The sequence below is a fragment of the Eubalaena glacialis genome, chromosome 6 (assembly GCF_028564815.1).
Source record: "Eubalaena glacialis isolate mEubGla1 chromosome 6, mEubGla1.1.hap2.+ XY, whole genome shotgun sequence".
Lineage (NCBI taxonomy): Eukaryota > Metazoa > Chordata > Mammalia > Artiodactyla > Balaenidae > Eubalaena > Eubalaena glacialis.
The window spans coordinates 25,380,713-25,407,234 of record NC_083721.1 but is presented as its reverse complement, the minus strand read 5'-3'; positions in this window follow the sequence as shown (position 1 = coordinate 25,407,234).

Below are 26,522 nucleotides of genomic sequence, written 5' to 3'. Positions count from 1 at the left end.
CTCAGGGTGTGAGAACTCCCTCTTCTGGTCTCTCGACTATATTTGAGGTTTCTGTTTATTGATTTTTTATAGTATCTTATGTGTATGTATATTGAGAGCTATTACATATTGCACTATTTACATATTTACAATATATGTAAACATGTACATATATATTTTTATATATTTATAAATCCGTATATACAGAATTGTATAATAATACATCCAAATGTTAACAGTTTCTTCCTTCAGCCTCTCTAGGCAACCCAGTACAATTTGATCACTCTCCAGAAACAACAGTGAATGAGAAGAGTCATTGGTTTTTTTCTACACCTTTAATGACTACATTTCTACAACCGATAAGAAGTCTTTCAATCACGTTGACACATGCTGGTATGTTAGCTTAGCTTATTTTTTTCCCCTACTCAAAACTTCTTTACAGTTCAAACACAAAAGGGAAAATGTTTTGTGGTTTTTTTTTAATTTTAAAATAACTAAATAAAAAGCAAGAACTAGTTAGAATAATTGAATACAATCACAATGTATTAGGTCTGTCTATATGGAAACATGTAAAATGTGCTTCATCAAGAAACAAATCTTCGAATGAATACGACTTTTATTCTTTAAATTTCCTTGCATTTGTTTCTTTCTCAGTCTTGAACTCAAGGGCTAGAGAAATAGATTTTTTTTTCTATTTATTTCATTATTCTCCAAATTTAAAAAAAGCAAAGCATGCTTGTTATCATCTATCAAAATATAGACATATACAAATTTAATATTCTCTTACTACACAAGTCCACTTCTTGTTATGTAACCAATGATAGAAACGCAATGTGTAGCCTATCAACTTTTTATTTTTTTATGTTTAGAGAAACTTATAAACATACATAGCATTTTCTTTGGTGATTTTGTTGTTGGTTGTTAATGGTTATTTCCAAACCAATTTATTTTATATAATGGTGCTGTAACTTGAATTTTCACTGCATATGGAGATAATTCATGATAACATAATATAAATTATCATAATTAATCTACTAGTCCACTATCAATGCACATTAAGGTGGTTTCCATCACTTCAATAGAGCAGATATTTCAGTAGTAAACATTCATATTTTCTTACTACAGGCTTTTATTTCTGTGAGATAGTTTTCTAGGTGAAATTTCTAAGACAAAGGAAAATAGGTTCATAAATATCCTTAACACAAAAAGCTAGAGAAAGAATGTTAGGAAATGAAGTTAAAAGGGTTGGCAGGTCCAAATCTTGTAAAACTTTGTAATTCAATTTAGGGAATTTGCTTTATTCTATGTATACTGGAACTCTCTCAAGGTTTTAGGCAATGAAATGACATGAATGAATATCTTTAAAAGATCATCATGGTTGTTGCAATGAGAATCCCAAAAGCCTAATAATCCCCTCAGCATTATGGGGAATATATCTTTATTAAATGGAAAACATGTTTGCTTGTTTGTTTGTTGGGATTTTGTGTGAATGTACTGAATGCAGTACACCTCTCACATCAACAGTAATATTCCACTCCTTTTATCTGACTGGTTCTACTTACTAGATTTTGAGGTCTTGAGTCACTGAGTCATTGTATGGAGTGGGTTCGTTACATGCACCCATGTGCATTATACGGAGTGGGACCCAGTAAATATCTGCTTGGTGAAAGTTGATCTGAGGACATCTAGAAAGTAATCAAATATATTAGTAATATTGAATTGTTAAAAGGATATTTGAACTTCAATGTTGACTGAGTAAGTTTTGATGAAAAGTGAGACTGTTCCAAGAAACTGACATCATAACTAAGAATTTTACGACCAGAAAGAGACAGACATAGGAAAATGGGGAAGAAAGTTTTTAGGCTTAGAGGAGATCTAGCACAACAGATTCAAAGAGGCAGCAAACATAGTGCAGAAAAAAGGATAATAAACACAGATGTTGCCAGATGATATTACAAAAGCAGAATTATTTATCTTCTTCTTCAAGTCTCTTCTCACAATCCTAGTAAACAGCACCGTAGTATACCAGTGTTCAAACCAGACATATAGAATTTATTCTTTCTCTTTTCATTCTTTCAGGTGCCACATAAATAGGTATTATTAACTCACTCACTTTTCCGTGATTCTCTATTTACCAAAGTAGCACAGACCATCAGCATCGCTCACCAGGACTACTGCAGTGTCCACACTTGAGGGCCTCCTGCTGCTGCCCTTGCCCCTTAAATCCATTCTGTACCCGACTTGTCTCTCCACTTTATCCACTTTACATCAACCTGGCTCTTAGATGGCCTGGAATTCGTTTCTCTTGTCTACCACTCGACTTTTAACTTAGTTTAAGGGATCCTTTGTAAGTAAAGTTTTATTTAATTTCAGAGAGTCAAGTCCATCAGTCTTTTTATTTGCTGCCTTTGAATTTTTAAATCTTGCTTAGAGTAACATAACAGAATTTTTTAAAAAGTCAGTTAGCCTCCTAAAATTTTGAGCCCATAACTGTTTGGCTTTTTCAAACAATTTTGTTGAGGTATAATTTATATCCCATAAATTAAGTGTATATTTTAATGACTTTTAGTATATTTACAATGTTTTGTCACCATCACCACAGTCTGATATTAGAACATTTCAATCACCCCAAAAGATACCTCATGCACAATTCTAGTGAATCCCAGTTTCCATCCCCAGTTCCCACTAATCTGGATTCAGATGCTGTAGATTTTTCTTTTAGGGATATTTCACATAAATGAAGTAATAAAATATATAGTCTCTGTGTCTAACATAAGGCTTCTGAGGTCCAAACTGTAGTCTGTTTTTTTTAATTGCTGAACAGTGGTTCCATTGTATGGATACACTATATTTTTGTCCATTCACTAACTGATTTGGATTATTTCCACTTTTTAGCTGTCATGAATAATGCTGCTATGAACAGTTACATACAATACAAGTCTTTTTCATTTTTCTTGAGTAAAAACCTAAGAGTAGAATTAGTACTACATATGGTGTTTATGTTTAACTTTAGAAACTGCTAACTTTTCCCAAAGGTCTATATCTCTTTATGTGTCCTCTATCAGTGTATGAGGGTTCTAATTTCTCTACATCCTTGCCTACACTTGTTATTTTTTTTTCTTTGATTAAAGCCATTCTAGGAAGTATGAAGTAATATCTCACTGTGGTTTTATTGTGCATTTTCCTGATGACTAATGATGCTGACTTTCTTTTCCTGTGCTTAGTATAGCCATTTTAATATATTTTTTAGAGAAATGCCTACTTAAATATTTCGCCCATTTTTAATTTTATATCTGTCTTCTAAGTTGTAAGAGTTCTTTTTTTATATGCTGAATATAATAATCCCTTTCTCAGGTATGATTTACACATATTTTCTCCCACTCTGTGCTTTATCTTTTAATTTTTATTATTCATATCTTTTGAAGCACAAAAGTTTTAATATTGATGAAGTCCAATTTATCTTTGTTTTTGCGGTTGTTATTTTATGGATTCTACTTTGTATACGATATCTAAGAACTCTTTGCCTAGCACAATGTCTTAAATATTTTTGCGTGTGTTTTCTTCTAGAAGATTTATAGTTTGAGCTCCTACATTTATCTCTACTATCCATTTTGAGTATATTTTGGAGGTATAGTGTAGGTTGAGGGGTCTTAGGTATAAATTTATTCTTTTTTACATGGATATTCAGTTGTTCCGACACTATTTGATGAAGAGACTATCCTTTCTCCATTGATTTGCTTTGATATCCTTGTCAACAATCAACTGATCATACACATAAGGATTTGTTTCTCAACTGTCAGTTCTGTTACATTGATCTACATATCTATCCTTACCCCAGTAACATATTGTCTTGATATGACAATAGCTTATAGTAAATTTTGAAACTGGGAAGTGTAAGTCTTCCTACTTTCTTCCTATTTTCTTTTTCAAAATATTTTAGTATATATTAAATGCTCTGCGTTTCCATGTAAATTTTAGGATAAGCTTGTTAATTACTACAAAGACCTGTATGGGGAATATGATAGAGATTGTATGAATTTACAGATCAATTTGAGGAAAACTGAGATCTAAAGTACTGAGTCTTCCATACATACGTCTGAAATAGCTCTCCATTTATTTAGATTTTTTAAAATTTCAGCAATATTTTGTAAGTTTCAGTGTAAAATATTTATAATTTTTGGTTAGTATATTCTTAAGTGGTTTTTGGGGGGAAGTTATTTTGAATGGAATTTTTATTAATTTCAAGTTTATTGCTTGTATAATGAAAACCAAAATTCCCTTTTCAAGCTCAATATAACTTTTCTCATATAGATATTTATATGAAAGGCAAAGTGGTATAGGAAGAAACAAATTTTCTAGCCACATGAATATACTCTATCATTATTATCTGTGGAACATTGATTAAGTTATAGTATTGGGGCCATTAAAGTATTTCCATTAAAGTATAAGAAAGATCTCTACCTTACAAGGAATCAGTAATTACTATTTATGACAAACTGTGTAAAGCATCTTGCCTCTTTTCTTTTTTTTTTGAATTTTATTTTTTTTATACAGCAGGTTCTTATTAGTTATTTATTTTATACATATAAGTGTATATATGTCAATCCCATACTCCTAATTCATCTCATTGCCTCCTTTCTAACCCAGTTAATTGAATGCTGTTAAAATTATTTTTGATATATTTCTGATATAGGATAAATTCTTAATTATTTTAAATAATTAGAATGAATATGCATAGCCTGGAGCATATGTCTCATCTCAAATTTATATATGATAAATTCAATATTTTGTAATAAATTTATATTATGTATAATATAAAATTGATATATTTATATAAAAATATAATATATGTATCCATATGTGAGTTATATAAATGATCCACATATGAATTTTATATATATATATATATATATGCAAAGTGGAAAAGAGCTCAGAAATTGAGGTGGATTTGAATTCCAATGAACAAACCAACTCTCTGTTGAACTGAACACAGCGGCAAGGATTTATACAGGAAGGGGAAAAAATAAAGTCATAATAGCAGTGCCATCACAGATATAAAACAGTCCTGGTTTCAATTAAGTAGTCAGGAGAAAAGAATGGCTTTTTTATGTAATTGGCATTTATACATTGAGTATTGTTATTTATCTATTTATTTATTTATTTTTGGCTGTGTTGGGTCTTCGTTTGTGTGCGAGGGCTTTCTGTAGCTGCGGCGAGCGGGGGCCACTCTTCATCGCGGTACGCGGGCCTCTCACTATCGCGGCCTCTCTTGTTGCGGAGCACAGGCTCCAGACGCGCAGGCTCAGCAGTTGTGGCTCACAGGCCCAGTTGCTCTACGGCATGTGGGATCTTCCCAGACCAGGGCTCGAACCCGTGACCCCTGCATTGGCAGGTGGACTCTCAACCACTGCACCACCAGGGAAGCCCCTCATTGAGTATTCTTTTTTTTTTTTTTTTTGAGTATTCTTAAATTCAGTTTTTTATTCATAAGATCTTGTCATTATTATTCATTTTACCTTTATTTCTCTTGTAAAGAGAATAAATGGGGCAATTTTTAAATTTCAAATATCTTATTTACTCCTTGGCAAGAAAGCTTAACTCACTATGTACATTTCCATCATGTTCTATTATTTTAAAACAGAAGTTAGCCATAGGTAAATTACTTATAATGGTTGAAATAAGAGGTCAGTAGGTAATAAATTCCTAGTTCTTTGTATGTTAAACTGACCTCTGCACTCTCCAGATTTAACTATTTATTTTAGCTGGACAGAAAATCAAAATAAAATTGATACATCATTTGAAAGTAAATACGGTGATATTTCTTAATATTTGCATCTGTAGACATCACAAGTAGAAAGAAATAATGATTACTATTTGTATTAAAGTGGAAATATTCCAGTCTTATGATTATTTTATACATCTCTGTAATCATTACATTAATTTTTACTTAGATATAATTGGCTACTTTGTTCAGATAAAAATTCTCAGTAAAATTATGTATTTCATTAGTGTGTTTTTTTCCAAAAATTTTATCAGAGAGATTTTGAAAGGCTAATAATTTGTTGAAAAAGCAGTAGCCTTCTTAATTCAGCTTTGTCCATTCTGGCCTGAGGTACAAAATAACATTTTGACCTATTTGCTACTATAATACCTTTGAGACTGTCAGCCTAAAAGAATCAAGTGCTCTGTATTCCCAGGAATTCGAGCTTGGTGGAGCTCATGCATCTGTACTCATCCTCTAGTGCTAAGGAAGTAATTACAAGTGTTCCAACCAAATCCATAAATCATGATGCGGTGAGAACTCTGGTTTCCTTTGCTGTCCTCCTTAAGTGAATGCAATCTCAATGCCCGTTGATATCCCCTAAACTGCTCTTGCAAACGGTTATTACATTTGAACTTTGAAGACTTAGAAGCAATTTGTATTCTCTGATGGGCTTTTGTCTTTGAGATGCATAATACAAATGGAATGTCAATGTTGAACCTTTGGTTCAGTCACATATGTGAAAGTAGCAGAAATAAGCATATATTTTAAAGCTCCACAATAGTGCATTTTAAAAATACCCGTACACACACACACCACACATGCACACGCCACATACGTTTGTGTAGGTATATAGGACACAAATCGGTTTTAGAACATTTTTTTCAATCTCTCCTTTTGCTTACTTGGCTGTCCAACATTAACTTTCCCTCTTTCTTTCCCTTTATTTATAGCTACTTATTCCTCCTAATTCTTTCTCTTTCATGTCTCTAAGAGCAAAATTCTGAACAAAGATTGAACAATCAGAGGAAATAAATTTATGAGAGTTAATATAGTTTACTTAGAGGCATTATATCTTATAGGAACTATGAAGTAAAATAGACTTGTGCCCAAAAACCCAGTTTTAGTGCTAATTGTATATGGAGGCTTATATTTCAAAATTTCAACCAATGTTAACTATTATAGTTTGTGTAGTAAATTCATGATTAGATGCCTTTTTTATTTCTAAACAGAACAATATAATGTTTGATTAATTAGGAAAGGTAAATAAGTACATGCTGAAGATCATTTGTATATGTCATTTACCCCCCCAAAAAATAATCACCTGGTGGAAATATTTTCATAAAAAAACAACTCTTTTCCTCCTCTTGAAAAAAACATTAAGTATGTATTTCTCAATGATGAGCACAGAACTCACCTGAACTTTTTACTAAAATTAAGTATATTAATCACAAAAATAATCTCCTGCTCTATTTAAGCTCAAATACTCATAGTTGAGGTAAAAATGTAGACAGAAATAGATAGTATTAAACACTCTCTAACTCAATGTTGCCCATTGTGTGATGACCAAAAAATATGTTGACCATGTTCCTCAAAACACGAATGAAGAGGGGAATTAAAAGTCACACCTTCCTTAAATTTCACACCTTTTCCTTAAATCCTCCCAGGGAATTTGCACTCAGTCATTAAGCTAAAGAGAAAGTTTTAATTAATAACATCCCTGAGCTTTTTGTGTTTTAAATAGGGAAACATAAGACATGAAATTGTCTTTAAGACTAAAAGAAGTGAAACAATAATGACAAAATCATAGTTATAAGCACCCGTTTTTATTACTAATGTTTCATGGGCACCATGCTATTTACATTGTCTTATTTAAACAACTATTAAACTACCTTAATCATCATTTTACAGATTAGAAAAAGAAAGATCAGGTATGTTAAAAAATTTGCTGGGGATCATACAGGAAATAAATGGCAAATCTGTGATGTGAATTCATGTTTGCTTTATGGCCATGCTTGTCAATTGATACTTTATATGGCTCTTAACCCTTAAAATACATTAATTTCTTGTCCCCCTAACTGCAATAATACAAAATGGGAGCCCACAATACAGAGGCTTAATCTGTTACTAATATAATTAGGTGGTAGTTACATTCAGTTACATTCAATAAACATATATTAAGTAAATATTCAGATGGGGCAGAGCAAGCTAGGTATTGAAGATGAGAAATGCAGGTGGGAAAAAAGTGAAGAGGAAGCAAGTAGGGGCATTGAGTTAGGATGTAGAGGTAAGAGTAAAGTTGGAAAAAGCAAATAGTTTTCAAGTACAATATATATAAATTCATAAACACTACACAACGGACTAACTTGCCATTCTATCATATTTCATATGTAGAAAAAATTGCAAAGCTATCAAAATTTGTTGACTCTACAAGTGGATTATATACTAAAATCAAGTTTTTATTTGAGTTTTGAGTAGGCAGGAATGGAGACCCAGTTCTTAAAATGTAGGTAAAATTTTATAGGATTATTATTATCATTTCCTGTTTGCTAAAAAGGAAATAACACTTCAAAAATCAAGATCAAGAAACAAGTAAAGAAATTATGATAAATAAATTTTTTTAAATAATAACTGAAAATTTCAGACACCAGTTACAACATATTCTAGGAAAGTATCTGTCATACTAAGAAATATGCTGGTGAAGTTTATTAAATTAGAAGGACAATAAAAATAATTATGAAAAATAGAATTGCACAATGAATAGTCTAAGTTCTTCTGCTTTCCCCAAAAGCACTGGTGATTAATTGCATATCAGCAATTATTTACTCAGCAGTGATTACCTCCATATCTATAAAAGTTAATTCCTCTCCAAAATGCTTAAAATATTCCCAGGGAGTAAGTTATCATCAGCGTATTCTAAATATTTTCTAAATTGGAAGCTGCCTAGAAAATTGTCGGGCCTTTTTTACTGTTTGTCACTGACAACTTTTTAAATGCATTAGGATGGAAAAGGGGGCAATTGGTTATATGGAATACCTAAGGCACTAGTAAAAGCACACCAAAACACCAGTGCCCTAAAAGGCTTGATTTATTTGACTGATTTATTTGTTCTACAAATAAAATTGTTGAGCTCCTACAAGGTATCTGGTATTTGACCTAAGAGTTTGTAATATGTGTCTTAGAAATAAGGATTTTAGGTTGGGGTTCATTGATTCCTAGATGCATATTAGTTAAGCATCTTCAATGCCTTAGAAGGATTTTGAAGAATGTGTATTCTTAGTGTCTGCTTACTCCAGGCACATTAAAAGAGAAAACTCATTTACAACTTTACATGTATTTTGTAGCAGTGTTTAAATTAAACCAAATGGTCTGGTGAAGTTAAAGCAGTATTCTACTAAGACCCATGGGTATCTTAAGAACAGTGCTGGAATTAGATACATGGTCAGAATTATAACTGTAACCGAAAGTGGGGTCCGGCTGCTCACCGTTCAAAAGCCAATAAAGAGGTGAGGTTGGTGGAAAGGAAAGTTTGCTTTATTTTGGATGTCGGCAACCGGGGCGGGGGCAGGGAGGGTGGACTCCTATCCAAAGGTCGACTCCCCCCGCCACTGACAACCAGCGGGCAAGAGATTGTGTAGACAGAGGAAGGAGGCTACATGCAGAAACAGCACGGTCAGCTGTGACAGTCATCTTGAAATTGGTCATCGGTGGTCTTATTGTTTTAAGTACAATTAATCTTTAGTTCCAGGGTCCGTCTGTTCCCATTTCCTTGAGGCCAGCTCTTGAAATTGTGGCAGCTTATGTCATGGATACAGTCTGGTCATCATGTAGTTAACTTCTTCCACCTGGCAGGGGTTTCAGTATCTATATACAAGACAGCTCACAGGATATGGCTCAGAATATTATCCATAGCCCTTGAGAAGGAACTAAAGGTCCTTAACTATGCTTAGTGGCTAAACTATTATTAGCCACTAGTCTTGTTGGACTGTTTTCCTTTGCTTCTGTATTTTCTCACTTCTCTGATTAAACATATTCTTTGGCTAAAGTTTTTCTACAGAAAAAAAGCAGGCAGAGGACATGGGGGGCAAGGGCCACAGGGTCCTGCCCCATTTCATAACTAAAAAACACTAGTAGCCAAGGCACAAAAATGAAAGTCCATAGATAATTTCTACCTTCCATGTTGCAACTTCCTACTATGTAACAGTGAGTAAATGATGTAATTACTCAGGAAGTTAGTTTATATATTATAATCTGTGGATTATAATATCTATTCATCTTAATTCACAGTTTACTGTGCTTAATACACAGAATTTCTGATTAGCCTATTTATGTTAAAGGATGCATTTATTTATTAAATAAATATTGTAAAACATGCTAGAGAAATAAAGATTAAAAAGACCTAAATCCTGCCCTTAAAAGACTCCTTAAGATCCCCTTAAGACCTTTACAGTTTAATGGGGGCAAAAAAAAATGAGTCAATTAGTAAACCATGTGCTTAGAGGAAGAAGAGGGAAAGTCATGGAAGGATATGGGAGAACATAAGAAGAGTACCACCTTGGCTTCATTTTACAGTTGAAGCATGATGACTCTCAAACATACAACTTAAGCCTAGATCTTGTTATTTTTCCCCTTGAACTGCAGACCTAAATATCCAATTTCTTGCTGTATTTGTTCTTTTGGGGGTTTTTTTATAAGCATCTTAAATCAACAGGTCTATAATTGAAATAGTCTATCCTCCCAACAACTACAACTAGTGATTCCTCTAGTTTCCCTTATCACCATAAATAGTATTAACATCCAACAAGGTGCTCAATTTCCTGCCTAGTTTTTCAGCTGCTTCCAAAGTCAATCTTTCCTTTACTTTCTAAACTCCACATATTTGACTTCTTTTATCCCTCTAATGTGCTCTGCTTCACCCCACTTCTTATTCTCACACTATTCTCTCCTAGAGAAAGGGTTTTATTTACTATGAGGCATACTGTACCAGCATCCAAATTTGAAGGGATTTAAAAAAGGCAAAGTAGAAGATGTCAAAGAAGAAGGGGTGGTTGAAAGTGCTACTTAAAGAAAGAAAAGTCTGTATTTAGAGAGATTAATAGAAATATTTATCCTTGTAGTAGTAAGCAAATATATCATCCTTTGTAGGATGATACCATGGAAATTTGAATTTTAGTGTACCTCTCTTCCTCTTACTCCTAACATTTAAATCAGTCAAAAGTTGATCTCTGTCTCCTTAATGTTTCCATTTCAGTTCTCTTTACATTACTCTCAGAGTAGTTATCATGGCTCAGATCTTATCATTAACACATGCCTTAGCTAAAGAAAAGTTCGCTCTACATGCGTGTGTTTATGTACTTCCTTACTTTTGGTTTCTACAAGATGTTCAAAGCTGCTTTGTATATTGCCTTCCCTGGTCCTATAATCAGCCATCTCTCCATGGAGCCTGGTTCTTTTACTAGAGAATGGTATTCAAAATCAAGATCTGGATGCTAAGTGTGCTCATTGTTACTGGGGTGTCATTGCTTCTAGGCTGTCTCAGCTGACATCAAGCAAATATATATGTGTGTATCAACCCATGTATATACACAAAATTTATAAATGTGTCCATATGTAACCATCTGTACCTACATTAATGTAAGCATAAGTGAATAATGATATATCCAATTATGATTTATTGCTACAAGGTTTTTTCTCTTCTTGTCCCTTTGCTTATCTGTAGCCTCCTACTTCAACTATGAGAAACATTGCTCCCACCATCCATCATCCACTTAACTAATCCACTTAACTAATTGTTAAATTCCTCTATAAATATACAGTGATGTCTTAATCCATTCAGGCTGCTATAATAAAATACCATAGATGGGGTTACTTATAAACTACAGAAATTTATTTCCCACAGTTCTAGAGGCTAGCGCTTCCAAGATCTAGGTGGCAGCATTGAAAAGGCTCAGAATCTCTCTGGAGCCTCTTTTTTAAGGCACTAATTCTATTCATGAGGGCTCCACCCTTATAACATAATCACCTCCCAAAGACCCCACCTCCTAATACCATCTACTGGGGGGGGTGGGTTAGAATTTCAATATATAAATTTTGGGAAGGCACAAACATTCAGACAATAGTAATTGGTATCAGAATTGTTAACTAGTATGTCTATGCAAAACAGTTTTTCAAATTGAATGCAGTGCTTATATATAGTTTCTTTAACTTTTAATCTTCCAGATTTCTCTCATTTCCAAAGGTCAGTGAACTTGTTTCACATACTGTAATATAGTTAGTTATTTGCACATTCTGCACTCCATTTTGGGGTCTCCTGACATTCTAAGCGATTTTTTTTTTTAATTTGCACATTTAGGTTTATTCTTTGTGCTGTATAAGTCTATACATTTTTTTAAATGCATCATTTCATGTTTCCATAATTATAGTATTATACAGAATAATTTCACCATCCAAAAAAATCCCCTGTGCCTTACCTACTCAACCCTCCCTTACGTCCTCCAAACTCTTGGCAACCTCTGATCTTTTTAATATCTCTAAAGTGTTGCCTTTTCCCATAATGTCATATAATTGGAATCACAGTTTGTAGCCTTTTCGGATTGGCTTCTTTCACTTAGCAATATGCATGTAAAATTCATCCATGTCTTTTGATGGTTTAGTAGCTCATTATCTCTGTATGCATGAACCACAGTTTACTTATCTATTCACCTGTTGAAGGACATTTTTCTTACTTTCAGTTTTTGGTGAGTATAAATGAAGTGCTATAAAGATTCATGTATAGATGTTTTCTGAAAATATGTTTTCAATTTGGTGAACACCTAGGAACACAATAAGGGGATTGTAATATGTCAAAATGTATTTCACTACCTAAAAATATGATAAGTATTATTGGAATATAAATCAAACTATAAAATATACACAAGTCCATACTGGTATATATAACCACAGTCTAATCATCAGAAAATCATCAGACACATCCCAATTAAGAAACATTCCATAAAATATCTGACCAATACTCTTCAAACTGTCAATTTCATCAAAAACAAAAAAAGTCCTATAAACGATGAGAGCCTAGAATTATCTAAGGACACGTGATGACTAAATATAATGTAATATCGTGGATAGAATCTCAGATCGGAAAAAGGTCATCAGTTAAAAATTAAGAAAATCTGAAGAAAGTATAGACTTTAAATATTAATGTGCTGATTTTTGGTTCATTTATTTTGTCAAATGCACCATACTTTTCATAAGATGTCAATAACAAAGTCAACTGGATCTAACATATATGGGAACTCTATACACTATCTTTGCCATTTTTCAGTAAATCTAAAAGTGTTGTAAAATAAGAAGGTGTATTTTTTAAAAAGCAATGACACATAAGTTAAAGCTGACAAGAAGGGAAAACAAGGACGGCAATAAGATGGAGCCAATTTTGTGTCTAGTACGCATAATTCATGTCATGCACTTGAACTTACCTGCTAGGGTTGGGAAAGAATATTTAGTTGATTATGTCTGGCAATGAGAAATATGTGATCAGTTACAAGACTGAGTGCCCAAAAGGAAAACTAAACTAAACAAAACAAAATTCTTCAGAAAAATAACAGAAATATCCTCTATTATAATTTTATCGAAAGTGTTCACTTTTAGTTTCTTAGAGAAAGGAAATAAAAAGATGTAAACATAACAATCACCACATCTTTATGGTAAATAAATGCATGTTTCTTTGTATTATTATTTGACTTTTTTATTAACTCTGGCATGTTCATTAAACAAATCACAACTAAGGATACTTGTTTCACTTTCAAAGTTGAAACATCTTGATATTATTTTCTGATTACAAATACAAAACCTCATATGATACAAAACACTGTAAAAGAGAACATTCACTAAATGTCCATCCACATATGCATACCACCACCCGACATGATCCCTAAAAGATAGCAAATTTAAGAAGTCTGACCAATCAGAATTCATTTATATGCTTATATTTTAGGTAAAAATAATATGTTGGAAAGTGACTTTATACTCTTTCATGTTTATTTTTTAACCTAATATCTAGTAGGTTTCTTTCCCTGTCCATGCACAAATACCTGCTTCATCTATCATTATAATATTTGTGTTTGAATCATTTAATCTTTTAATTACATGAGTACACTATAATCTACTTAAGCAACTCCCTCAAAATGAATCTTTAGGTTGTTTCAATATACCATTAGTTATAGTCTATTGGAATGAACATTCATTGAATACATTTTGCAATTTATGAACGTTTCTGGAGGGAAAAAAACCCAAGACTATAATTTCTTACATGAAAAGGAAGCATTTTTTGTACATACTTGCAAATTTCTCTCTAAAAACTGCTTGTTTTCCCAACTTTGGCTAACACTATATCTTCACTATTTATTTAATGTTACTAATCTGTTCCAATGAAAATGGTGGGAAATGATACATCAGCATTGTATATGTTTTTCTCTTTTTCAGGTAAACTTATGAATAACCACATTCCTCAAGATTCTTCACTAACAATATATTTTTAAAATGTCCTTGTCATAAAGAGTGAAGTAAGTCAGAAAGAGAAAAACAAATATCGTATATTAACCCATGTATGTGGAATCTAGAAAAATGGTACAGATGAACCGAGTTGCAGGGCAGGAATAGAGATTCAGATGTAGGGAACAGATGTGTGGACACGGGGTGGGTGTGGATGAATTGGGAGATTGGGATTGACATATGTGCACTGCCATATGTAAAACAGATAGCTAGTGGGAACCTGCTGTATACTGCAGGGAACTCAGCAAGGTGCTCTGTGGTGACCTAGATGGATGGGATGGGGTAGGTGGGAGGGAGGTCAAAGAGGGAGGGAATATATGTATGCATATAGCTAATTCACTTCATTGTACAGCAGAAACTAACACAACATTGTGAAGCAACAATAACCCAATAAAAAAAAATCCTTGAATAAAGAGTAGAAATAATTAGAAGATATTAATACTTTGAAGATAAAAATATATATAACTTATATTATTATTCTAAATTTGTCAAAATGCCTGGAGAAACAGTTTATAGGTTGTAGCATTAGTGGCAAAAGCATAGCTTTAAAGTGTTACATTGCATTAACTATTTTTTTTTTTTTTTTAGATACAGGCAGTTCTGAAGGGCCTGAGAGCTCTCATGGATTGTAAATACAAATCACAGGCTCTGGTCAAGGGTGCAAGTAGTAAAATTTGTAACAGCTGATCCATTGATTCTGCCTACTCAGGTGGAAATCAATTCTTTGTAAGTGAACATGGTTCTGAATTTATGCAGGAAACAGAAGCACAAAAGAAACAGATGGAGTCGGCTAAGACCTATTTGGGGATAACGTTATCTGTCAGGCAAATTTGTAAGTATAGTTAAAAAAAAATGGTACATTAGCTAGTCCATTTGACCTCTACTCCTTTTTCCTCAAAATGTAAATTTTTAAATTATCAGCAAAACAGGAAAAGATTCTCAGCCCCGGACACCACACATGAATTAACTGGATGTAATCTATGGATTAACTGAATGTAGTAATAAAAATATGTGCAATATGAAATGTGTGAAGTGTTTTCAGGAATTATAAAGTGGAATTAAAACTAAGTCAAATGGGAAAGCACACCAAAAATGCCAACTAGGGCTCACATGTTATTTAATATATAAGTAAAAGGCTAAAACCAAAAACCAAACCAAAACAAACAAATTAACAAACAAAACTAAGTATATTAGGAAAGAAAAACAGCATTATCAGAAACATTTTTACATCATAAATTCACTTTCATACGATTCATTTTCATACTCTTCATCATACCTGGTTTATTTTCATACTATTTTTAGATATCCAATCTATTTTTCTCAAATAAGAAAAACACAATTTTAAAAGATACAGATTTATCATACATATTTACTCCACATTCATACAGTATATAATGGGATATCATTTACCTTGTGTTTATAAATTCAAATAGAAAATTGTTCCTTACAATTATCTTAATGGAATTAATATTGCATTATTTTTTAACATAGCTGTATTTGTACTAAATTCAACTTTATTTTTTGTAGACTTCATAGCCATACTTTTTCACTAAATTCCACTTTATTTTAATCTCTTTTATGATGATTACATCACTTTGTCATTTAAACTATTCATTCAGCTTGGAATAGTCATGTTGCTTCCTTACTTCTCTCATATGAATATTTATATCTTTGTCACTAACTATCTGTCAACAGATGATGTGTCTCCCAATTTACTTCTACAAATAATGTCCCATTCACTTCAAATTAAGCTTGTGTATTCCAATGTCCCAAGGAGAGGAGGAAAAAGTTCTTAGCAGGGTGAAATATTAGTTATTCACCTGTGCACCATGGGCCAAAAACTGTGCTGAGTACTTGCCATATGTAAACTCATGTGTAGCTATTCTAGAGAATTCTTGAGCAATGCTACTTCAATCCTTCTTTCATTTTAAAACAAGCAGGCTTGAAAATCTTTCATTAGTAAATCATGGTACACCAAGGATTGGACCATTCCTTTCCTAACAGTGTTTGTTTGTTTATAAATTTCAAATGGAGGAGAAAATGAACCTAAAGAATATCCTTCAAAATTGATGTCTAGGTCAATATCATAAGGACATGTAAATGTCTTATGTCATAATATTTCTATAGAATGACAGACAAAAGCCAGTCCCAAATAAGAAAGGAAAAGATGCATTTGGATATCATCAATGTCCAAATACATCAATTCATATCAGAAATATAGGAAGGTCACCATACTAAGAGAAGCAATATCTAGCCTCACCTAGAGAACATGATTATGAATGGACTTTTTATTTTTCCTCTTACATCAAATGTGGAATGTTGGGAGTAGATCTTCATTTCTGTTTGATGTATAAAAATATTTAAGAAAAGGTATCAGGTGGATAGGGTTGAAAACCAATGACATTAGTATCTGATTAATGCTTTAAATTATCTTAAGAATTATAAGGATATGTTTTAACTTTGAAACTTTCACTTGAAGAAATATGAAATGAACCTATTAATTAATTTTGTTCTTGACATGAGAGCTTTCATAAAAGAGGATCATATATAAATACAAATATATGTCAGTGAAATGATGAATCCCTCCACCACAACATAACACAACATTTATATCATTAAAATACATATTTTATAGGTTAAAAATATGTCTTGTTTAAAAATCATTCCTTGCTTCTTCTTACCCCTTATCTTTCTTTTTCTTCATTTTATTTTTAACCTTTACTATTGCTTTTCATTAGAGAATTAACAGATCTGAATTTTAAAAGAAGTTAGATTAGAAGGATATTTCAGGTTCAAAATACTAAAGCATTTTATTTAATTCTTAATTGCATCTCTTTATTTAATATTCAATCCTAATATCGTCATAAGGTCAAATTAAATGGAGATTGTCTAACTTTATTAACATCAGTATAATTACCAAAAGGATCAAATTTTCAGAGGTCATCCGATTCTTGTTCAGGATAATTTCTTATTGATTGACCAGGAAATGAAACAGCTTGTGGTTTTCCTCTAATTATTTAAACCTGTCTCACTTATCTTATTAGATACTTGTAGTGTTTCAAATTAATGGTGATGGTTATATTTTCATAAACGTTCTAAGATTAAACCTTTCCCAAATAAACGGCTGTAATTTCTTGAAATATTAAAATAGTTGAAAGTAGAAAATACAGCCACTAACTTGGAAAACCTACAATTAAATATTCATCTTCTATGCGTAATTTTAGTAAAAATTAAAAATCAGACAACTTGTTCATTTAAACCAAGATTTCTATAATCCATGGTTAATTTTGTGCATTTAAAACATGCTATAAAACTGATAAAAAACAATTAAAAAGAACATGCTATATTAAATAAAGATGTTACTGTTACACAAAATGTAATATTAAAGGCTTTATTCAAGGAGTTCACAATCCTCATACTTGCAAGTGTACTTATTATGTACCATATTTGCATTTTTCAGTCTGTTTTAGGAATTGCACAAATCACTTTAAAGGAGTGTGTCCAATAATTTTTTATATGCAGTTGGATTTTTTGCAAATAAAATTTTATAAATAATACAAAATTAAAACACCACAGAAGAAAATGGAGTTGTTCTTATTAAGTGGGTCAAGGCTCTCTGGTGGCTCCTGATGTATTCCAGCTGGACCCACAGGGCTCTTTGGAGTGCAGGTTTAGAGATCATCTACATGAAACTGCATATACAAACATATGTGAAAACATTTTGCCTAATTGTAAAGTATTATAAAATACTTGTTAAAGTACTATTAAAAGAAATTATTTCTGGACAAATAAGAATTTCAGTAAAATTGGATAATACTCATATATACTGCTTGTTTGTTTTTCTATATTATATTCCATTGAATTCAGAGATTGTATTTTAAATAGAACTCATGTAAAATTTTGTTCCTTTGTTAAATATTTGGAGGTCAATTTTAAACCTATTTTTCTTTAACCATGTAATATTTTTTTCATGTGATTGTGTTATTAACTGTTGTTCTGAAATTGTCAGAAAGGGAAGGTACTATGGGTAAAATGTAACTTCTATGACCATGGAAATAAATTTTCATTTCATGACAGTTTTTATTTAATATGACTAAAGTTAATGAAGTATTCATAGAATTATAGGTTTGGGAAAGACCTTGAGAATGCAATTAGTCTATCTCCTTCCCTGAACACTTTAACATGCTTTATTATTTTATTTCATTCTCAGAACTCCAGGGAAGACAATTTTATAATTTCTTTCAGTGATAATACATTTCAGGTATTTTAAAGCAATATGACAATATTCTTTCTTCAGAAGTCTGTTGCTTCAAAGTATGTTTTTTCTCTTAAAAGTAGTTTAAGATAACAGTTTATACCTAAAGTGATATTTTCTCCTTGCCTTCAATATTTGCCCTTTACTTTCCTTATTTGTGCTCAAGTACTCATTCAGGATGTGATTTCTTATCTTGAATGTTTTTCTTTTTGTGTGTTGATCTCAGTGATATCATGTCTAAAGTGATTCTTTCACTGCTAAATAGATAATATTATGATTTTTCTAATGTTATACTCTTTTGCAAAACTCTATGACGGCTTCCAGCTGGAACAGGAACTGGGTTCTAATTACTACTATAAGTTTCAAAGCCTTTCCAGAGAATGATCTGTTAAGGGTAACATTACAAAGAAAAGTTATAGGGAACAAAAGTTGATGCAAAACAATAAGCAGTTATACAAGCCATATTGTTCAGAGAAATGTGAGGGTCAACCAATGATCTGTAGACAGTCTGTAATCAATACTAGTAGCTCAGTTTCCAATAAAAAGCCTGACACATAATGTCTATATCCATAATTTTTGTTAAAACTGAAACCAGAGATGCAGTGCTTATATTCAAAAAAGGCTACAACAAAAAACTCTCTCCCCACATACAAAAGGAACTCTTTATATCTTCTACATCATAATTAAAAGTGGAATTCCTGACATAAACTTACTCTAAACTTACCTCTAGAACTCTATTTGGTTCCCAATTCTTTGCTACTCTACACCCATATTCTGTCTATCACTATGTGTTGGCAACGTATTCACGGCAGTTTTCATAACTTTGAGGAAATATCTTTAGATTTAACTTTCAATTTTAATGTTTAATTTACAAGTATTAAAAAAAAACTTTCCCAGTTATTATCATGTGGAAAAGTAGGAAAAGTAGGCTGCATGATTTTTTGAAGCAGCTTTTAACCTTTTTTTAAAATGACCAGGCTCAATGACTGTGATTAACCATCTGATGTCAATTTCAAAAAAAAACACAAAATCTCCAGAAGCCGGATGGTAAAGGCTCTGTCTTAATTGGATCAAGGAATGAGAGTTGTTCAGAAAATGATGTTTTGCTGAGTCATTAATTCAACAAGAATATGAGAGTGTTTGAAATGCTGAAAGATAGGAGCAATTGTGTTTCCTGACCAGATATAATGGATGAAGTTGGAATTATATCGCTTCTTCTAGAGACTGGTTGATTCAAAAAGACTAAAGAGAAGAGGTGCTCTTAAAAGAAATGAGAGTTCTTCAAAGGAAACTTAGCTCTCTGTAAAGCCAGAAACAAAGAACAAATCTCTTGCAGAATAGTAGTGTAGGAAAGAAAGAGTTAGAACAAAAAAGTTCAAAAGTATTATTTAACTGAGTGAATAACTATGTACCAACAACACAATATTCCAATATGAAAAATTTGTCAGAGGTCGTTGCTAATTCAGCATGAAGCTTGGGATACTTAGATAATTCAATACATATTTCTTTTATAACTTATAAAAATAAATATAAAACCTGCATAACAGCTAAAGAGAGGAAGTGGGAAAGGAGAAAGAAGTTGATGAACTTCATTTCCAAAGGGAAAATGGAAATGATATAACTTGACTTTAGAAAAATCTGAACCACACCACATTTAAAAACAATAGATGGTATCGTGGGAGGGTCCTATGTAGGAGAAGATCTAGTCTAATTTAAATTTAATAAGTGTTATTGGAAATTTGGGATGTATAAACTTGCTAATTCCCATTATTAATTCTAATGTTATTGTCCTTCTCAATTTAATTCAGAGCATGGAAACCATTTTACCATCCAGGTAGTCACCTTTTATTTTATTCTATAAACTCTACTTTAAATATGTAAAAGAAAATAATACCAGGGATCTTAATTTCTTATCATGTTGCTTTATTAGACATTCTAGAGCTTAATATATAGTTATGAATTCCAACAAATTGCTCTTACAGACATAAGCTGCATTTGCACTGTCATTAGAATGTCAGATGATCTAAATTTTTTCATAATCATTCATATTTGAAATAAAAATCCTATGTTTCAAAATGTTACAAAGTAAAGTACACTATTCTCAAACCTTATATTTATTTTCATTGACAGATTACTATTAAGATTTGATTTTTAATTTATAGCTGAAACATGCTAATTCTTCTTTAACATTTTCACTCTATGCTTCATAACAAAAGGTACATTTCCATAAAGGGACAACTATTGCAAACCTGGTTAAAATACCATGAAAAATAAGTGTTAGTACTACTGTCAATAACTCATTATTATTTATTTGTTTGGGTTTTTTTCTAGGGAAGGGAAAATTCTATAAGCACATACAGATCCCTTCCTTCTTTTGTATCATTATTCAGGCATATGTCAAAAATCTTTCCATGTACTTATCCAAGTCTTTATTATATTTCTGTTAACTACAAGATATAGTAGTAGGTTAATTTCTCCATCCAGTGAACACTGCAATCTATTAGGTTCTATACATCATGGGGAAAGAGCCACAAAGAAGATACAGTTCATCCTCACATAAAAATTACAATCTTGCCAAAAATACAGATAGTGAACATATGATTAAGTGTTATGAAATCAAGCAAGGTATTAAGGAAGCGTATAGATGAGACACTTAGCTAGAGTGGAATTAGGAAATTCTTTCCAAAAAATGCGTGAGAGCTCTGATCTCATGATGAAGAAGGACTTAATTAAGGTAGCTTATGTGTGAGGAGCAGGGGCAGTAGGGACTGGGTAGGCAGATGAATGTGAAGAGGAGGTATGCTCCAGATGGAAAATAACCAGTGAACATATGAAGCAGGAGAAAAACACAGGATATTTGAGGAACTGAAAGAAAACTACAACTGCAGCATAGAAAACAAGGAAGAAGCAGTGAGACATACAACTGGAAAGCAAGTCATGGCATTTCCAGACAACATGTAAAGCTCACACTTCATACAAAGAAAAGGAGACAACCTTTAAATGTTTTAAACAAGGATATGGCATAATCATGTTTGAATTTTGAAGTTTGCTCACTCTACTAGAGAGAAAATTGAATGGGTTGTTGAGCCAGAGTGGATCCTGTAAGACAGCTTAGGAGTGATGATGGAGACTTCGATACAGGGCTTGACATTTTGGAGAAGGGGAGATGTGGAGGATTTGAGATATTTAGATGCTAGAATTGCCCTAACTTGGTGAGTAGGGCAGTTATTCAAAGATGAGTCCCAAGTATCTGGCTTGAGTAATTCATGAGACAATGGTGCCCTTTAATAAGGTAGGAAACCACTGAAGAGAAAGCCATGTGATGTGGAAAATGCCAGATTTGCCTCCTTGAGGCCTGGGAGAATTCAAATACATACATTAAAAACACAGGTATATACTTGCAGGAAACCAAAAGACAACTTTGAAGAGAGGTGCACTTTTGGGAATGGATAACTTAGGAGGAAAATATCAAGTGAGAAGGGAACCCAAAGTAGAACATTCAAAATCTTCCACCCCCTCAAGTGTTGGTTAGAAGAGGAGGAACTTAAAAAATAATTACAAAGGTGAAAGTCATATAGAAAGAAACAAAAAAATCATAAGCAGGATGTGATGGAAGCAAAGGCAAGCAAAGGAAGAAGTCAATCATATCTAATACTGCCAACTTATTAAGTAAGATGACAATTAGAAAATAGGTATGAAATTTGGCTTGCAGTGGGTGAAAATGTTTTGTCTATGAATATTGCTATATTACAATCATTTCCTTGAGCGTTTTTGCTTTATGGAATATTACTAGGCTTCATTTTCTACTTTCCCAGTTTGCTGGGGATATGTGAAGCAGAGAAAAATAACTCATGCCCCCAAATTGCATGAGTAGATATAATTGAGGCAAATGCCTTATATTATAGATATACTAAGCTTTAAATCAGGGAATACATTTTGACCTTGAGTATTCCCAGGAAATCTCAGTATTACAAAATCTTTATCTCACAAATTTATCCTTATTTTTTCCCTTGAAAAACCTAGGATTTACATGTATTAGTATATTCAGCCACCCCACAATATGTTACCTTTTTTAAACACATGTTGCATATTGAATGTAGACTGTATCTTTTAATTTATTTCTTAAAAAGTGAACAAGCTTTTTTTTTTTTCAAACCCTTGTGTCGAGGGCTAAATTTCAATAGATCGCAGCGAGGGAGCGACCCTGCTGCATATGAAACCCCATGAACAAACTATTATGAACCAAAAGTTTAAGAGCTAGACAGCAATGGGATTAAATTTGGGTTCTGTCTTATAAAATTTACTTAACTGACTTTTAGTCTGTTTAGAAAATGAGGATTATACAACCTCCTGGGTATGTTGTAAAGAGAATTGAGATAAATCCTATAAAACTTCTCATTGAGTGGAAAAACCAGTGTTCGGTAAAGACTCTAGCTCTTAAAGACTCTCTAGATCTTCATCATCATCATCATCATCACCTGTTTTCCTCACATTGATTCAATCAGCTGGTTATGTAGACTCTGATTCCTTTATTTGCTACTGACTAGGATTGTATATCCCACTTTCCCATCAAGACACACGAAGAAAAAAATTAAAATCCTTGTTTCTCTCTTCCATGGTGTTATTACATTTTATCAAAAAGTTATTTTTTTTTCTGATTATTTCTAATGAGAATAGCAGGAGGTTATTCTTTCCTTAGTCCCTGGCACCTATTTTCTGGAAGTTGGAGTCAAGTAAAGACATAAAAGTGGTGTAAATATCTGTAACACATAAGGTAGAAAAGGATGTGTCTTAAGAAAACTGAACCAGTTAAAATGTTATAGAAGTTCACAGAAAGTAGTCAAGGTTAAGCTTAGAGAATTGAAGAAGGCAAATGGAAAAAGAATCATTTGGTTTAACCTAAAAGAATGCTTGGAAATATGAAAAGAGTGTGGGGGAAAGCCATTTTATTTTGACAAAAATATATTTTCAGAGGCATGAAATCTGAAAATAGCCCAATTTCATGGAGTATGTAATAGCTCAATTTGATTGGAGAATAGGAGGCAAGAGGTGGACTAGTGAAAAATAGACTGGGTCAGCTTCCTCCAAACCTGACACTTCAGGAATTACTTGTAACTTACTATATGAGCAGTATGATATATTTATATTTTGATTACATAGCTGGAATAATCATAATGTGAAAGATAAATACCCAGGATGGACTGTGGATGTGTGGACAAGAGCCTCGATGAGGAGAAGGCTGAGGGAACAGAGAAGAGTGGAGAGATATATGGAAAGTGGTATGTCTCCAATCCTCTTCCTAACCAGTAGAAGTTAGGGCCTATCCTTGGCTGGGTCTCTTTTTTTCTTTGCTGGTCATTGGTATCCAAATATGTCCAAAGGAACATTTATAAAGATAAATTTTTGGAGGAAGTACAAGAAAAAAGGCAAATAAACTGTATAAAACAGTCATCATTTGTAATGTAAACCCATAAGTTCTTCTAGATTCTTCTTCTTCACTACAGTGTTCCCAAATATCTATAATAATACAGCATTTGCTCAAAAAACTCTTAAATAAGCATTTAGGGATGATACAAAGCAATGTGGTATAAACTGGAGAAACAAAAACAAAGTGAGAAAGTTCAAAGTGGAGGGTATGAGATGGGAAATGAAGTTATCCGAGCTAGATGAAGGTGTTATTTCAACTGAGCTTATAGGATGTCTGCCATCTTTGGCAAGAATGGGGAAGGAAACCAACAAGATAATAAGTCATCCAATGAACTACTGATGTAGACAGTTATATTATAACTGCTCAGTTTCTGTGTGGAACTGAACATGTGTTCCTAAGAGGTCTTGGGCATGTCTGGGAGTCTAAGTTAAAACCTAATTCAAGGCAAATGCATAAAATGTGACCAGTTTTGGGGTTTGCCTGCTGGGCTTATGTTAGATGACCTCATCTGATCAACTCTGCATGCCATCAGTAGTGAATGAGAGTACTCCATTCTTAACAAATCAGAATCACATATTAGTATCCAGTATCCACATCTGGGTGAAACAGATTAGACCTTAAGTTGAGACACTAAGTCAGTAGGCTACTGCTGGATGTAGAAGCAGTAAAATGTAGAAGTTAAATTATGAAAAAAAATACAGTGATTCTAAGTTAAAGTAAATCTAAGAATACTGGTTCTTTGAGCTCTTTTGTGTGAGATAAAGTAAATTTAGTTACTTAACACAAACCTCAAAACCCCCAGAAATTATAGAGAATTTCATTGGATATTTGAGGACACTCAGAGATGTATATTTCTATATTTTTATCCTAAAAAATATTCAGATTTTCTCAGGGGCAAGGAATATATCTCAGTATTTTTTGTATTCCATAATGATGATGGTGTTAAAATATTCAGTGGCTTACAACTTTTAAAATATTTAAATTTGAAATCTCCACCAATATAAACAAGATATTATCTACATACACACTTTTTTTAAAAAAAAGACATAACCCATGAATTCCTTCCCTTCTTTGATTACTTCTCTTGTTATCTCACTTTGGGAAACTTTAGAAAAATGTAGCAATTTGAGAATACTAACGGCTGCATGAATTGGATCCATAAGGACAAAGCTCCAAATTTTCATGAGATTTAATGGCTTTTTTATAATAACCTACTGCAAGTTTGTCCTCTGGCTGTTCTTAATATAGTTATTTTCTGTTCCCCTCCCCTTTTATAACATTTTCTTATTCGAGGTGACCCCAGGGAAATCCAGTTCACGGAACGTTAGTGAAGCATTTGACTTTTATATTAAATGACTATTCCATGAACCCACACACCCACAAGAGCCAGCTGAATCCCTTGTATTGCCTGAATGTGACATGGCCTCTCACTGACCCATTCTGAGGGCGGGGCCCCTCAGGCTGCAAGCGCCTGAGAAATGATTACTGAAGCAAATTGATTTACTCAGATAAGAAAGAAGATGGAATGTATGGCATTCCGCAGGGTACAGCGCATTCCCTGTTCCAAAATTCTTGGATATTAAAAATAAATTTGATTAAAAAGAATAAATGTGATAGCAAATATCAGCTCACAGTCATACTCTAAAATGATGTAGTTTAGTTCATCTTTGGAAGGGCCATAAGAGCTTACACACACACACACACACACACACACACACATTTGAATAAATACATATAGTGTAATCAAAAAGAGCAATAAATGAGTGTTCCCTACCTTCCCCTGGGGCAATTTCTTCCCAAATTTTTAGCAGTGTTTTGAACATATTTCTATATACCTCAAATAAATATTTATTCACTATCCTTTCAGGAATCAATAATTTTATACATTACCTTATGGCTTTTAAATGGCAAATGGAAGTTTTAGCTCCTACAGTAAATAATATTGGTTACAATTCTTCCCTCTATTCTCTGCCTTTTTAGCAGAATTTTTCTTCCCCTATAAAGTCTGGAAATTTTAAATACTCAGTTTCTCAGTCTTCCTTGCTGCCAGGATATCTGCACATGTCCTGGTTCTATGGGACCTAAAAAATATCTTGGAGGCATTTCTATGAAGAGTGCTTCCCCAGAGACAAGAAAGAGAAAGCCATGGGTGAAAAGTCGCTACCTATCCTCTCTGGTTTGTTTATGGATGTGGAAGAAGTTGCTGGTTACTGCTACTATCAACAAGGGACCAAAGATATCAGAGTGAACTGACCTGGGACTTGTGTATAATTGGGCTAATGCACCAATACTGAAACCTCTACTTTCACACATTATTAACAAAGTCAGATAGTCTGTTTCTTGTGACTGGTATGAGTCTTTTAACCCTCTTCTTTCCCTCTCCACTCCCAACATTTTTATAATAACATTTAAAAAATTAATTCCAGAGTCAGTGCCTTAACTATCGGGACTATGTACACATTATTATTTTTTTTTTTTTCACACACACTGTATTTTATTTTTACAAGAGATAAATAGACTGACACCAAGCATTGACTATGTACACATTATTAACT